Source organism: Herpailurus yagouaroundi, unplaced genomic scaffold (assembly GCF_014898765.1).
Source record: "Herpailurus yagouaroundi ecotype Mexico unplaced genomic scaffold, PumYag 100, whole genome shotgun sequence".
NCBI lineage: Eukaryota > Metazoa > Chordata > Mammalia > Carnivora > Felidae > Herpailurus > Herpailurus yagouaroundi.
This window is the reverse complement of record NW_024412391.1, coordinates 22,037,840-22,047,527: the sequence shown is the minus strand read 5'-3', so window position 1 is coordinate 22,047,527 and position 9,688 is coordinate 22,037,840. Positions and strand designations below refer to the sequence as shown.

The 9,688-nt window shown below is 37.3% G+C and overlaps 1 long non-coding RNA gene across 1 annotated transcript; it reads left to right on the top strand.

The window, feature by feature from the left end:
- The first annotated feature begins 7,029 nt into the window (after positions 1-7,029).
- LOC121028074 (uncharacterized) lies at positions 7,030-8,290 on the top strand. The gene is made up of 2 exons (XR_005789054.1): positions 7,030-7,117; positions 8,045-8,290. It is a non-coding gene; the product is annotated as an uncharacterized LOC121028074 (long non-coding RNA).
- Positions 8,291-9,688: the final 1,398 nt, after the last annotated feature.

Sequence of the window (9,688 nt, the reverse complement as noted above, 5' to 3'; positions counted from 1 at the left end):
TAGCATCTTCCTAGTGCTCAATTTATATTGAAAAATTAGGTCTAATATGTTAAATAAACGACAAGATTTAAAATCTCAGCAAAAACTAAAGACTATTAAAAAGATCCAAATAAAAATTCTAACATTGAAAAATAAAGTAATTGATATTGAGATCTTGCCTGATGGATTCAGAGCAGATAATTCATAACTTAAGAACAAATGAGTGAAGTAGAAGGTAGGTCAGAAGACAATACAAATAAGAGAAAAATGATAGAAACATAGAAATATTGAAACACAGGGCATATACACTAACTTATGTATAACTGGAATGAAGAAGAAGAAAAACGGAGGAGGAGAAGAAGAAGGAGAAAAAGAAGAGACAGAATGAAGCGGAAGCAACATTTGAAGAGATAATGGCTCATAGTTTCTAAAACTGATGAAGGATAATTTATAGAATCAAAAATCACTACAAATCCCAAGCAAGAAAAATTCAAAGAAAACCAGACCTAGGCATATCATAGTGAAACCGCTCAACAGCAAAGATAAAGAAATAAACAGGGAAGATGGTGGAGTAGGAGGATCCTAGGCTCACCCCATCCCACAGATGCACCTAGATAACATTCACATCAGTGTAAATAACCCAGAAAACCACATAAGACTGGTAGAACAGACTCTCCACAGTTAAATGTAGAGAAGAAACCCCATCAAAGAGGATAGGAAGAGCAGAGAAGTGGTTGGAAGACAAAATGACCCTTAGGACCATCTGTAAGAGAGAGGGACACTGTGGGCATGGAAAAGAGAGGAGCAGACCCCACACCGGGCACCCCAGACACAGAGACCTCCACCAGGAAGACAAAACTCCATAACATTGGCTTTAAAAACCAGAGGAACTTCTCAGGTTCCTACAATTAGTGGAGCTTAACACCTGGAATGTTAAAAATCAATGGCTTGGCTCTGTGAGAGCTGGGGGGAAATGGGAAACATGCCCTGCTCTTGAAGAGACAACACAACAAACAGCCTCAGGAGATACAGCATAGAAGCAACAGTGTGAAAAATGCCTGGGGTGTATGGGAGGAAGATATGTTTGGTAAGGCCTGTGCTGGAGGCGCAGGGATCCTTGGAAGACATCGCTAAGAACAAAGAGGCTGGCGGGTGCCATTTCCCTCCCCTGACACCCAGCCCAGACACACAGACCCTGACAGGAATCAGCGCAGCCTGAACAATCTTCACCTAGCTTGCTAACAGCGTGCTCCACTCCCACATTCTCCTGCAGACTCATGCCCTCAGTAGGAGTCATTCCAAAGCTGTGCCACAAGCATGGCAGTATACAAACAGCCTCAACAGGGGTCAGGACCACACAAAATCATCTTCTGTCCCTGGGAGAGGGGGATATAACCACACACACCAGTTTGACTGCAATCCCAGTAGTGGGCTTAGGGCAAACATCTGGTCTGACTGAAGACCTGGTCCACCAAAAAAAACTTCTCAGGAGAAAACATAGGGAGACTACCCTGCAGTTTGGTGCTACCAAGCTCTGGCAAATGCCTGGTGATCTGACCCAATTCAAGTGCAAGGTAGCCCCAGACTGACCCACTGACAACACAGGGACCAAACCCTGGCCACAACAGGCAAAGAGAGACAACGCAGACCCCTGGACAGAAGGAAAACACAGCTCAGTCATAATAGTAGCGTGCATGTGATGCACACAGAAAACATCCCTGAAATGTCAGGTTCTGATGCACAGGAGACATTGAACTACAGGACACTACAGGACCTCTTCCTCATAAGGCCACTACTTTCTTAACTTGTTTTAATGTTTATTTATTTTTGAGAGAAAGAGAGAGAGAGAGAGTACAAGTGAGGGAGGGGTGGAGAGAGAGGGAGACACAGAATTCAAAGCAGGCTCCAGGATCCGAGCCGTCAGCACAGAGCCTGATGTGGGGCTTGAACTCACAAACTGTGAGATCATGACCTGAACTGAAGTTGGACACTTAACTGACTGAACCACCTAGGTGTCCCCATAAGGCCACTACTTTCTTTTTTTTTTTTTTTAATTTTTTTTTTTTCAACGATTATTTATTTTTGGGACAGGGAGAGACAGAGCATGAACGGGGGAGGGTCAGAGAGAGAGGGAGACAGAGAATCGGAAACAGGCTCCAGGCTCTGAGCCATCAGCCCAGAGCCTGACGCAGGGCTCGAACTCATGGACCGCAAGATCGTGACCTGGCTGAAGTCGGACGCTTAACCGACTGCGCCACCCAGGCGCCCCAAGGCCACTACTTTCAAAAGCAGGAGGTATAGCTGACTTTCCTAACACATAGAAACAGACACAGAGAGTTAGACAGAATGAGGAGATAGAGAAATATGTCTGTCTCAAATGAAAAAACAGGACAAAATTGCAGCAAAAGAGCTAAATGAAGCAGAGATAAATAATACACCTGATAGAGAATTTAAAGTAATGGTCATTAAGAAACTCACAGCCTTGAGAAAAGAGTGGAGGACCTCAGTGAGACTCTCAACAAAGAGTAAACATAAAAAAGAACCCATCAATAAAGAACTCAATAACAAATTAAAAATACACTACATAGGGGGTGCCTGGGTGGCTCAGTTGGTTAAGCATCTTACTCTTGATTTCAGCACAGGTCATGATCTCATGGCTCGTGATTATGAGTCCTGTGTCAGGCTCCATGCGTGCCCAGTCTGCTTGGGATTCTTTCTTTCTCCCTCTCTCTCTCTGCATCTGCCCTGCTCACATGCCCTCTCTCTCTCAAAATAAATAAAAACACTTTAAAAAACACACTAAATAGAATAAATAGTAGACTAGATGAAGCAGAACAGATCAGTGATCTGGAGAACAGAGTAATGGAAAGCAATCAAGCAGAACAGGAGAGATAGAAAAAGCAATAACAAATGAAAATAGGTAAAGGTTTTTCAGCAAAACTATCAAGTGAAATAATATTCGCCTTACAGGGATCTCAGAAGAAGAGAAAGGCTACAGAAAATAATAGCTGAAAGCATCCCAAATTTGGGAAAGGAAACAGAAATCCAAATCCAGAATGCCTAGAGAGTCCCCACGAATATCAAACCAAGGAGGTCCATACCAAAACACATAGTAATTAAAATAACAAAAAGTAGTGAGAAAGAATTTAAAAAGAAGCAACAGAATAGAAAACAGTTACACAGAAGGAAAGCCCCATAAGGTTATAAGCTGATTTTTCACTTTGGAGGCTAGAAGGGAAAGAAACGCTACATTCAAAGTGCTGAAAGAAAAAAAAAAACAAAAAAAAAAAACAAAAAAAAACACAACCCTGCAACCAAGAATATTCCATCCAGCAAGGCTATCATTCAGGTTAGAAAGAGAGATAATTACCAGCAATGAAACTGAATCGGTAATCAAAAAATGTCCAGAGGCATCTGGGTGGCTCAGTCAGTTGAACATTGGTTCAGGTCATGATCTCACTGTTGGTGAGGTCAAGCCCCACATGGAGCTCTGTGCTGACAGCTTGGAGCCTGGAGCCTGCTTAGGATTCTATGTGTCCTCCTCTTTCTTGCCCCTCCCTGATTCACACTCTGTCTCTGTCTCTCTCAAAAATAAATAAACATTAAAAAAAATTTTTTTAATGTCCAACAAACAAAAGTCCAGAACCATACAGCTTTATAAGTGAATTCTACCAAACACTGAAGGAAGAGCTAATACCTATTCTTCTCAAATGATTACAAAAAATAGAAGAGGAAGGAAAACTACCAAATTCATTCTATGAGGCCAGCATTGTCCTGATACCAAAACCAGATTAAGACACTACAGGGGGGAAAAAAAAAAAGGAACTACACACCAATATGTCTGATGAACATACATGCAAAGATCCTCAACAAAATATTAGCAAACTGAATCCAACAGTATATTAAAAAATAATTCACCACAATCAAGTGGGATTCCTTCCTGGGAGGCAAGAGTGGTTCAAAACATCACAAATCAATCAATGTGATATATCACATCAATAAGAAAGGATAAAATACATGTATCATTTTAATAGCTTCAGAAAAAGCATTTGACAAAGTACAACATCCATTCATGATAAAAAATCCTCAACAAACTAGGTTTAGAGGAAACACACTTCAACATAATAAAAGCCTTAAATGAAAAACCCACAGCTAACATCATACTCAATGGTGAAAAACTGAGAAATTTTTGAATTTCCCCTAAGATCAGAAATAAGACAAGAATGTCCATTCTCACTACTTTTTATTCAATATAGTACAGGAAATCCTAGCCATAGCAGTCAGATAAGAAAAAATAAAAGGCATCCAAATTGGTAGGGAAAGAGGTAAAACTTTCACTATTTGCAGATGACATGATACTACTTGTAGAAAAGCCCTAAAGACACCACCAAAAGTCTAGTAGAACTGATCAATGAATTCAGTAAGATTGCAGGATATACAATCAATATATAGAAACCTGCTACATTTCGATCTACTAACAAGGAAGAAGCAGAGAGAGAAATCAAGAAAATGATCCCATTTGGTACAAAAATAATAAAATAGTATAAACTTAACCAGAGAGGTGAAAGACCTGAATGCTGAAAACTATTAAAACACTGAGGAAAGAAATTGAAGATAACAGAAACACATGTAAAGATATTCCATACTCATGAATTGAGGAAACAAAATTGTTAAAATGGTCATAGTACCCAAAGTAATCTACAGATTTAATGCAATACCTATCAAAATACCAACAGTGTTTTTTATAGAACTAGAATTACAAAAGGCCCCAAATAGCCAAAGCAATCTTGAAAACAAAGAACACAACTGGAAGTATACAATCCTAGATTTCAAGATATACTACAAAGTTGTAATAATCTAAACAGTATGGTCCTAGCACAAAAATAGACACACAGATCAATAGAAAAAAAATAGCCCAGAAATAAACCCACAGTTATATGATCAATTAATCTTTCATAAAGGAGACAGGAATATGCAATGGGAATAAAGACAGTCTCTTCAACAAATGGTGTTGGGAAAATTGGTCAGCTACATGCAAAAGAATGAAAATGGACCACTTTTTTACACTATACACAAAAATAAACTCAAAATGGATTAAATGTGAGACCTGAAACCACAAAAATCCTAGAAGAGAACACAAACAGTAATTTCTCTGACATTGGCCATAGCAATATTTTTCTAGATATGTCTTCTGAGGCAGGGGAAACAAAAGCAAAAATAGACTATTGGGACTACATTAAAATAAAAAGCTTCTGTACAGCAAACGAAACTATCAACAACACTAAAAGACAACCTATTGAATGAGAGAAGATATTTGCAAATTATGTATCTGGTAAGGGGTTAGCATCCAAAATATATAAAGAACTTATACAACTCAACACCAAACACACACACACACACACACACACACACACACACAAAACCAAAAACAGGAAAACAAACAACAACAACAACAACAACAACAAAAACAATCCAATTAAAGAATGGGCAGAAGATACGAACAAACATTTCTCCAAAGAAGACATACAGATGGCCAGAATACATGAAAAGATGCTCATCATTACTCATCATCAGGGAAATGCAAATCAAAACCATAATGAGATACCACTTCACACCTGCCAGAATGGCTAAAATCAGAAACACAAGAAACAACGAGTGTTGCTGAGGATGTGGAGAAAAAGAAACTCTTGCTATTGGTGGGAATGCAAATTGATGCGGCCACTGTGGAAAACAGTATGGATGGTCCTCAAAAAAACTAAAAATAGAATTACCATATGATCCAGTAATTCCACTACTGAGTGTTTACCCAGAGAATACGGAAACACTAATTCAAAAAGATATATGCAGCCCTGCATTTACTGCAGCATTATTTACAATAGCCAAATTATGGAAGCAACCCAAGTGTCCATTGATAAATGATACTGGATAAAGAAGATGTGGTGGGGCGCCTGGGTGGCGCAGTCGGTTGAGCGTCCGACTTCAGCCAGGTCACGATCTCGCGGTCCGTGAGTTCGAGCCCCGCGTCAGGCTCTGGGCTGATGGCTCGGAGCCTGGAGCCTGTTTCCGATGCTGTGTCTCCCTCTCTCTCTGCCCCTCCCCCGTTCATGCTCTGTTTCTCTCTGTCCCAAAAATAAATAAAAAACGTTGAAAAAAAAATTAAAAAAAAAGAAGATGTGGTATATACATACAATGGAATATTATCAGCCATAAAAAAAAAGAATTAAATCTTGCCATTTGCAACAAAATGGATGGATCTAGATAATACAATGCTAAATAAAAGAAGTCAGTCAGAGAAAGGCAAACACCATATGATTTCACTCATCTGTAGAATTTAATAAATAAAACAAACAAACAAAGAGACAACCAAAAAAAACCAGACTCTTAAGTATAGAGAACTGGTGGTTACCAGAGGACAGGTGTGTGGGGGAATGAGTGAAATAAATGAACAGGATTAAGAGTACACTTATTGTGATGAGCAGTGAGTAATGTATAAAGTTGTTGGATCACTATAATGTACACCTGAAACTAACATAACATTATATGTTAATTATACTGGAAATTTAAAGAAAAAAAGTAAGGCAGGTTACCTTCAAAATTGCAACAATAAGAATTACAGGTTACTTCTCAATAGGAACAATGGAAGCTAGAAGAACACAAAAATGGCATCTTCCAAGTTCTTGAATGAAATGTAGCTACTTACAAAAACATGGATTAGTTCACAGAAAATAATGTTGTATAGAAAAATCCAAACACAAAAGAATACATACTGTATATTTTCATTTGTAAAAATGCAAAAATAGGAAAAGTCAATCAATCATGGTAGAAGTGAGAATAATGGTTATCTTTGGAGAGGAGAAGGAAGATTTGGGGATTGGGAAGGGGTGCAGGAAGCATTCCTATGATGCTGGAAATATGCTGTTCCTTGACCCTGGGTTGTAGCTACTTGGGTGAGTTCCCTTTGTGATAATGTATTGAACTGTACTCATAATTCAGTATTTTTCTGTATGACTATTTTTTTTTCTCTCCTTCCTCTTTCCCGCTTCCTGGAATGCAGTTATCACGAATAAATCTCCAGTAGCCACTTTGGTCCTTGAGGAAGAAGGCAACACACTAGCATGACAAAGCAGTGATTCAAAAGGTATAGGGCCCCATGTGCTTGATAGAACTTCCACATCAATCTAGGCAGCCCATCTCCCAAATTCATTTACTGAAGAGGAAATAAGCCTACTATCTGTTTAAGTCTATCTTCTTTTGTATTTTCATTTTATACACAACCAAAACTAATCATAACAGACACAACTGTAATGGCACTCTTACACCATGATACCTATTTCTCCTTTCCCCATTTTCCCAATTTAGTTACATCTCAATTTTTTATCATCTCAGTACCAGTATTTATGTTATCATTACTAATGAAATATTAAAAGAAAACTCTCTTCATTTTCCATGGCACACCATAAATTGAAGGATTTGCTCACTTCCTTTCTGGCCATACTAATGCCTCAGCACAGAGGAGTCCTTTAACCAGCTCTAACTGGTTATGGTCCATAAAAGAACCATAATTTCAGTGCCTAGAAACTGCAGGGTCAGATTGTAGGCTCAACAATGGCAATGACTGAGTAGTAAAGGAACAAACAATCAGACTTTAGGAATTTAAACATCATAGTAGTCCAAGTATTAGCCATGGTCCCTTTCTATACACATAAGGCTGACTACTCATTGAAAATTAATTTATCATAAAGTATGTTTGATGGTCATACACTGGAATTTATAAGGGTATGAATAAGGAAAAGTCTTTTATATCCAAAGCAAAGACTGTCAAAATCATGATATATCAAAATATCACAATAAGAAAATACTGAAAATGCTACTATAGAATATTTAAGGGGTGGAAAATGTTTTATATATGCATTTAAGTGAAAAAAGAAAATTATAAAACAAAATTTTTTCTTTAAAAATGCAAGAATATATTCCTAAAACATTGATGATGGTAGTCTCCAAATTATAAATCATAATTAATTTTTATCTACTTATTAATGCTTTTTAATGTTTTGTGTTTTTACAGGGTAATTGTTTTACATTTGAAAGCAGGAGAAAACTAAGGAGAAATTATGAAGAAAGCCCTCAATGCTAACATAATCACTTTGGACTCCTGGCAAAATAAGAGTGAAGGCTGAAACACTGCTCCTGTATGTCTGTGTTATTTATGTAATAATTAGAAAATGCCAAGGGAAAGCATTTAAATACATGAAACAAAAGCAATCAGAATCTTAAATGCCAGGATGGAAAGGCCCAATTAACTTAAAAAAAAACAAAAAACCAACAAAACCTTCCCCGTTGAATTTCATGTTGTGATTAGAACAAATGTAACACTTATTGTGCGCCTGGATTTTAAAAGACATAATGCCCCATCCCAAACCATAAAACCAATGTTAATCAAATTAATTTGCATAAGTACATGTGGTAAACATCAGCTGAAAGACAGAAGAAAAAAACACAGACTATGTGTTAGGCTGAATGGCAATATTTCTAGACGCATTTGTGAAGTTTCCTATAAATAGGCGTAATAATGTAAATCCCACATATTTACTAAATTCCTACTGTGTGAAAAGCATTATGCTAATATCTGTGGGAAATGCAAAGTGAATATCCTCTGCCCTAGAGACACTTGTAATCTCACAAGGAAAATAAACACAACTTATCACGTACAAAGCTGTCTGGGAGGTGATAAGAGTAGTGTAAGCAATGTTCTATAGGAGTTAGAAGAGAACAAACTTTGTCTTCATTATTCACCTGAAATAGGAAATGAACTTCTCAAAAACAATGGTCAATGATTCCAAATTGGAAGTTGCTACACTTAATGTGGTAAGAAAAATGATATAAATTTCCCAAGAATCTGGAAATGGGAACAGAAATTAACAAAATAACATTCAATTTGGAAAAAAGGGGGGAGGGCGGGGTGTGGAGAAGACACCTACATGTCTAAAAAGTAATCACTCAACAGCATTGTTTCCAGTAGGCAGAATCCTAGAAAACAGCTTAATGGATCACACACTATTTGCAACTCAATGTTATAGCCCAAAGAACTAAAGTCAGGGTATTTGGTAGGTGAAGGTCAAGAGGCCTCCAGGACAAAACATGAAACGATTTACTGTAGTGAAATCACAACTAGAAAAAACATTACATTACCTTAGAAAAAGACATTAACCACTTAAGATAATGGTATCACATAAATAAAAACAAAGTGTAAATATAGTAGAAAGAAGAAGTTGAAAAAGCCAGAACTATATGAGGAAGAAAAGAAACCAACCAATGGTATTATGACTACCACCTAAGACAATAACAAAACTATGTACCACAACATGGTTAATTTAGGAACTGTGGCTTTATTAATTATTGATGAAATTGGACTATCATTCAGTCAATCAAATTAAAGACAGAATAAACCAAATCTACTGTACTCTTGCTGATTGAACTGTTTTTTTTTTTTTTTTAAAAACATGCATTTAATAGTATTAAATTAAGGAAAGTTTTTATTCTAAGTCAGGAAGAAGCTACCTAAAACAAAGCATGGAGTAAGCTGTCTTTAATCATGGTGTCTAAGAGTATCTGGAATAGTTCTTGGCTAGTAAGTAGCTTTTTTTTTTTTTTTTTGAGAGCACCTCAATACTCATTTCTTTATGCCCCACTTGCATGGCTACAAGCTTCT